Genomic DNA, 7,464 nt, shown 5'->3' on the forward strand with positions numbered 1-7,464 from the left:
TTTATCAACGCATTAATGTATTATGTAATAAATGCAAGAGATCCTTAATAATTGGTAGTATTCATTGCAATATTTGTCCTATACAGAAGTCAACAAAGGGTTTCTAGAGACAAAATGTTCATTATCAGGTTGTAAAACTTAACTCATGGGGTTAAAACGCTAAAAAGGCTATCAGCACAATAGTAGCATTTACAAAATAAAATGGAATAAAAAACACGTTGGACTACATGTCCACCTCTTATATTAAAATTGCCAACCTCTGTCAGTGGCCATCCCATCTCACACTGCACATTGAACCAGGTGTGTCCTGCTTATCTGCTATGGGCACCAAGAGTCCAGGTGACTCTTCTGCAGAGGTCTGGGAGACACGTGAACTGATATGTCCGTTACATTAGAGGATGAGCACAGCTATTGGATCAAGCACAATGCTGTTCTATTATTCATATACATTTTCCTTGTTTCAAAATGTTTGGACGTCAGCTTACGGCTAGTTTATCAATGAATCATTACAAATTTATGGTTATGTATCTACCTTAAATTAATTCTGCAAAGTATTTGAGAAATCTCATTCCATTGTCATTACCATGCACATTCAGAATACTGACATTTTTCTTTTCATGAGTGGCGATCTCCTATCCTTCCAACAAGTCGAGTTTCCTTCCTTTCTTTTCTAAGTGCAAGAGATCTAAGCTTTCACATTTTTCCTTAAGGGGATGGCCTGTTTGCTATACATGATTCTCAACAGCTGATTTATCATTATTAAACAGACTGAATGCATCTTCATGTTTCTTATAACTGACCATAAATATTCTTCCTGTCTGTCCAACATGCTTTGCGTCACAGGATGCTCACTGAATTTAATAAACTTCCGATTTTTCGAACTTTTTTTTTTGCGGATGTAATGTTTCAGATCATACTTCACAGGATTGTTTGTCTAAAGTGGTATTTTAACACCATGAATTCAGAAATGTTTGTGATCTTTTGCAACAGTGTTCCAAATGTGGTTGGTGGCCCTTTTCATTTTTTCTTCATTAGGTTTATTCTTTCTGTTCTTATTGCCGTTTCATGGCAATCTGTTAACAATATATACATTTTAACAGTCATTAGAAGCTATCTTCTTAATGGTGGTCAGTTCCATCTTTCTATCCTTCCTGCTGATTGGCTTGTTGACTGCCATAGATAAGCAACAACAACTCATATTCTTAACGTTTAAAATATACAATTTTGATCATAATGGCTTGGTCAGATCTCACTAACTGATGTTGAAAAATGAAATAATAATGAAATCAATCATGCCGGTCATAAGTTTTTAATAGTGGTTAAAACAGAAATGAGGAAGTAATAATCACAAAGCAAAACTGACCAATTAATCGTCAGCTCCACAAATAAAGAAGGAAATTCCATTACTATGAGAACAGGTGCAGGAATGCATTGTGAAGATGTTGGCATTTTTTGCTAAACATAACTTTACAGAAATTCAAAAGGACTTATCAGCTAACTTCCAGCCCAAACTAAGGAAATACTCTCAGACAAACTAATTACTTGCTGAAGGATGCCAATAAATAAGATACTTAATTATGAACACAATTGTGTCCAAACTAAGTTCACAGCTAAAAATAAATGGGAAATACCATTGAGTTCATTCGATAGTGAACTGTAAGTACAGACCAGCCTATTAGATAACTGGATTGCTAGACAACTACTCAGCGTATAATACACACATCAAAAAAGTTTCATATCACTTCGGTTCCATGAGTTCCGCAACATGTACAGAAAATTGGAATAGAGGTCAACATAAATATCATTTCCGCTCTTTTTATTGCTCATGAAAACCACACATTGCATATTGTACCACCATATTCTACGTGGCATACAATCCACAAGTTAATCAATTGGTCCAAATTGTCCTACTCCTCAACGGCGATTTGACGTAGATCCCCCAGACTGGTTAGTGGGTCACATCGTCCATAAACAACCCTTTTCAATCTATCCCAGGCAATTGCGATAGGGTTCTTGTCTTGAGAACATGCTGGCCACTCTAGTCGAGCGATGTCGTAATCCTGAAGGAAATCATTCAGAAGACATGCACGATGAGCGCGAGTATTGTCCATGACGACGAATGTCTCGCGAATATGTTGCCGATATGGTTGCACTATCGGTCGGAGGATGGCATTCATGTATCAAATAGCCGTTACAGCGTCTTCCATGACCACAAGTGGAGTACGTCGGCCATACATAATATCACCCCAAAACATCAGGGAACCTCCACCTTGCTGCACTTGCTGTACAGTATGTCTAAGGCGTTCAGCCTGACCGGGTTGGCTCCAAACACGTCTCCGACGATTATCTGGTTGAAGGCATATACGACACTCATTGGTGAAGAGAACGTAATACCAATCCTGAGCGGTTCATTTGGCATGTTGTTGGGCCTATCTGTACTGCGCTGCATGGTGTCATGGTTGCAAAGATGGACCTCGCCATGGAAGTCGAGAGTGAAGCCTATTGGCCACAGTCTGAATCCTGACACGACGTCCTGTGGCTGAACGAAAAGCATTATTCAACATGGTGGCGTTACTGTCAGGGTTCCTCTGAGCCCTAATCCGTAGGTAGCGGTCATCCACTGCAGTAGTAGCCCTTGGGCGGCCTGAGCGAGGCATGTCATCGACAGTTCCTGTCTCTCTGTATCTCCTCCACGTACGAACAACATCGCTTTGGTTCACTCCAAGATGCCTGGACACTTTCCTTGTTGGGAGCCCTTTCTGACACAAAGTAACAATCCGGACGCGATCGAACTGAAGTATTGACCATCTAGGCATGGTTGAACTACAAACAACACGAGCCATGTACCTCCTTCCTGGTGGAATGACAGGAACTGATCGGCTGTCAAGCCCCCTCTGTCTTACAGGTGCTGCTCATGCATGGTTGTTTACATCTTTGGGTGGGTTTAGTGACATATCTGAGCAGTCAAATGGACTGTGTCTGTGATACAATGTCCACAGCCAACGTCTATCTCCAGGAGTTCTGGGAACTGGGGTGATGCAAAACTTTTTTTATGTATGTATTATAGCTGTAATTACAACGAAATTGAGGAGAAACCAGACACTGACTCTTCCTGTTTGGTTTAGTTCGTTGTTCAGCACCTATACTCCAATGTTCAGGTTAAAGATATGCACGAAATAATCAAGAACATTATCCTTAAATGCAGCAAAATTTCTAGGAAAGAGACGATTGAATTTGTTGAACATCTGCAACTGATTATAAGTTTTAACTATTACACTTTTAATAACAAGTTTTATCCTCAAAACAATGATCTAGCCATGGAATACAGCATTTCAGCGACTAAGCCTAAATTTTTTATTAATGAACTAGAAGATAAAGTTTTAGAGTATCGCCATGTCACTATTGTTTATTACAAATGTACATATAAGAGTCATTACCGATTGTTTATAGTTATAAGGAAGATGTAGAAGAAATAATAAAAAAGTTGAAGGATACCCATAGGAACATTCTGTTTACCATGGTGCACAAAACTGTTGTCAATTTGGAATTCATCAGTTTGAACATTAAAAGGAATTGCAGATAGCAAGCATTTACTATTTACAGAAAACCAACACCAACAACAGATGATGTGATTCACATAATTCATAGGCTTACAAAGAAGCTTCCTTCTGTAGTGTAGAGCACAGGGCAGTCAACCTACCACTGAGCAGGAAGGATAGAGAGACAGAACTGCTGTGACACATTAATAAGATCAGAAAGACTAAACCTAATGAAGCAAAAATGAAAAGGGTCACTAACAATATAATGGAACACTGTCGCAAAAGATCACAAACATTTCTAAACTCATGGTGTTAAGATAGCACTTTAGGCAAAGAATCCTTTGAAGTATAATCTAAAATACGACATGTGCAAAAAAATAAGTAAGTTCGAAAATTCGGAAGTTTATTAAATTCAGTGTGCATCCTGTGATGCAAAGCATGTTGGACAGATAGGAAGAACATTTTTGGTCAGTTATAAGAAACATGAAGATGCATTCAGACTAGGTAATTAAGATAAATCAGTAGTTGAGAATCATATATACCATCAAACCATCCCCCTAAGGAAATATACATATGAAGGCTTGAGAAACTTGCATTTAGAAAAGAAAGGAAGGAAACTCGATTTACTGGAAGAATAGGAGATCGCCATTTGTGAAAAGAATAATGGCAATATTCTGAATGTGCAAGGTAATGACAATGGAATGATATTTCTTAACATCTTTGCAGAATCTTTTTAAGGCAGACACATAATCATAAATTTACAATAACTCTTTGATGAAGGAGCCATACGGTGATGTCCAAACACTAGAAAATGAGGAAAATGCAGGTGAATAATAGGACAGCACTATGCTATCCAGAAGCTGTGCTCATGCTGTAATGTAACGGACATATCAGTTCACAAATCCCTTCAAGCTCTGCATAAGCGTCGGTTTGACTCTTGGAGTCTACATTAGATCAGCAGGACACACCAGGTGCATTGTGCAGTGTGAGATGGGATGGCCACTGACAGAAGTCGGCGATTTTAATGTAGAGGTGGACACATAGTCCAATGTGTTTTTGATTCCATTTTATCTGCAGTTGTGTTGGTAGCATTTTAACCTCATGAGCTAAGTTTTACTACCTGATAATGAACATTTTGACTCTAGAATCCCTTTGTTGACTTCTGTATAGGACAAATATTGCAATGAATACTACCAATTATTAAGGATCTCTTGCATTTATTACTTAATACATTAATGTGTTGATAAAGTATCACTCACTAATACCTGTACTTTATGTATGTCATCTTTCTATTTTTGGCTATCAGTGGCATATTTTCTCTAGAAATGCATTATTGACTTCCCTATAGGACAAGAATTATGGTTAAATACTACTAATTATTACAGTAAAAATATAACAACCATTACCTCAATCCATAATGTACAATATGAAGAACGCAAAAGATAGCTAGAGCACTTCTCATGTCAAGTTTATTCAATGGTGAGCTAACTCAGAATACTGACTAGTTTTTTAGGTCAAGAGTGACTCCAGTTTAAATACCTCATCCATTATTATATAGCACTGATGAAAAAGTTTCACAACTGGTTTGTTTCTTGGTAAGTTACAGCTACAGAGCCTTATTATAGTTTGTTACTGACATAGATCATAGTTGTTGTGCAATAGTGTTCCGATTCTAAAAATGAACATGGAGAAGGGAGCAGGGGCGGGACATGACTCCAATTCTGAACACTGGAGCAAGAGACAGGCATGTGTTCGCCACAGCCTCTGATCTCCTTTCTGCTGCTGCTCATCGCCAAAATGCGGTTGTCCTTCCTCCTGTCTTACTGTCATCATTACTTATAAATAGCATATTTTGCATCTCATGCATATCTACACTATTCTGTAAATCATAATATTTGTTGTGTCGTTGGTCCCTGTGAGCAATTATATTTTGGAAACTGAGATAATAATAAGAATCTAGACAGTAATGAGAGGAAGGCTTTTTCTCTTGTTTGTTGCAGTTAAGTTACCAGTACTGTGACCATCTGTACCGTTTTTCATGCAGTGCAGAGGGTTAGGGAAACCAATTATTTTTTCCTGTTATTTGAAGATAAAATCTGTATCAAGGACTTGAGGAGACCGATGCTGGAAATCAAGTTAAGCAAGAAAACTAAAAATAACAGTAAAGCAACTGTAAGAATTTTCACTCCTAACACTTATAAGAAAGTAGATTAGATATGTGATTGTGATACAATGAACAAGTTGCTTTGTTTTCCGAGTTTGTTGTTTGCAAAACAGAATGCTGCTGCTAAAGATTCGGATGCCAAGGTTTGTTGACGATCTTGGACATATATCGCAAGAGATATTTAAATTTTAAAAAATTAAATAATATAACAAAAATCGTGAGTGGTCCAGATCACATACTAATACTTAGCTAGAGCACAATATTTTAGAAAAACATGATATTAGACAAAAACTGTATAGTGCTTATAGACAGCCAATTGAGAGACACAGTGATTAGAAACGCAAACATATTAAATATTCTCTGAAAATGTCTGCTGTATTAAAGTTTGTGGTGTTACTGTGTTCACCGTTCATGAACATAATGAATACAGTGACTCATCAAATCCAGGGAATGTCCATGGTCTTCTGAATTTCACTGCTGAATTTGAATTTGGTGCTTAACAATCACCTTTTGAAGACTACTGTTTTCAAAGGCACACGTAAACATATTCAATATGATTTTCTTTCCTGTATACTGGAGGTTTACCATGTCCAAGTAAGAAAGGAAATTTTGTGTCAGTTGTAGCAGATAAGAAAATGATATTTCGACAATTTCGGAGTTTGTCATAGTTAGCAGGCATGTTTTGTTTAAGGGTAGACCTTTAGAAAGGTTTTAGACGTTCCTCACTCCTAGTGTACACGATGAACAAACATTAGCATTATAGCTCAAAGAAACTTTACTGAATATTCTGGATAGTGCAGCTGTTATGGGTGGTCATCATTCAGTTGTACAGATGCTTCCCAAAGAGTATTTTAAACATACCTCTTTTGTTAACTGTTACACCCATATGTTGAATTTGATTTTAGCGCAGGCAACAAGTCAGAATAGGTATTTTACAATTCTTTTGCTGACATTGCTAAAATTTTTAGTTTTCTCTACAGTTCTTCGTAGTGAACAGTGATGCTAACTGATGTAGTGAACAGGAAAGACCATAAATAATATGGAATTTTAAACCAAGATATGTGTAAGCTGTGTATGAAGAGAGTCACTTGTAGCTTGCTTGGAGCTAACTGAACCTACATCTACACCTCCTACTAGAATTACTCGAGAAGCAGAGATCCATCTGTAATTAAAGTACCCATAATTTCAAATTTTGTTATCTGTATTTACTCATGCTGTACAACTGATAAAATGTATCGTTAATCACAAAAATGAGTAGTTGACCCTCTGACTGTACAACAATGGGTAGAACATTGCAAACATATATCTGAGATATTATCTTTGACACGATTCCTACATGCAGAAAGCTGCTGCATCCTGCAGAGAGACAGAGACAAGGAGTTGCAGTAGAAGCGCGAGATACTACTATTGCTCATGTTACTGAACGCTTTGACTTCACAGGGTAACTCGTTGCAGCAAATTTGTTTGGTTCTGAAAAGTTTGTCTCAAGTGCTAGTCAATTTCTGCAAATGCTTCTGCAGTGGTCTTACAAAGTATGCCCCTTTCTTGAATACAATAAGCTGAGAACATAACTTTAGATACTACACATGAGTAATGAGTTTAGAACTCTCACAAGTTATGTTCCATTTCTGCAATTCCTGCTCGAAAATAATTTGCAGAAGCCTTTTAGTGAAACAATGAAATGCCTGAAAGTGACTGTTATCCTACCAGTGACAATGTCCAAGGCAGAGCGATCTTCTCCTAGCCTGAAGATGATATAAG

The sequence above is a fragment of the Schistocerca piceifrons genome, chromosome 3 (genome assembly GCF_021461385.2).
Source record: "Schistocerca piceifrons isolate TAMUIC-IGC-003096 chromosome 3, iqSchPice1.1, whole genome shotgun sequence".
Classification (NCBI taxonomy): domain Eukaryota; kingdom Metazoa; phylum Arthropoda; class Insecta; order Orthoptera; family Acrididae; genus Schistocerca; species Schistocerca piceifrons.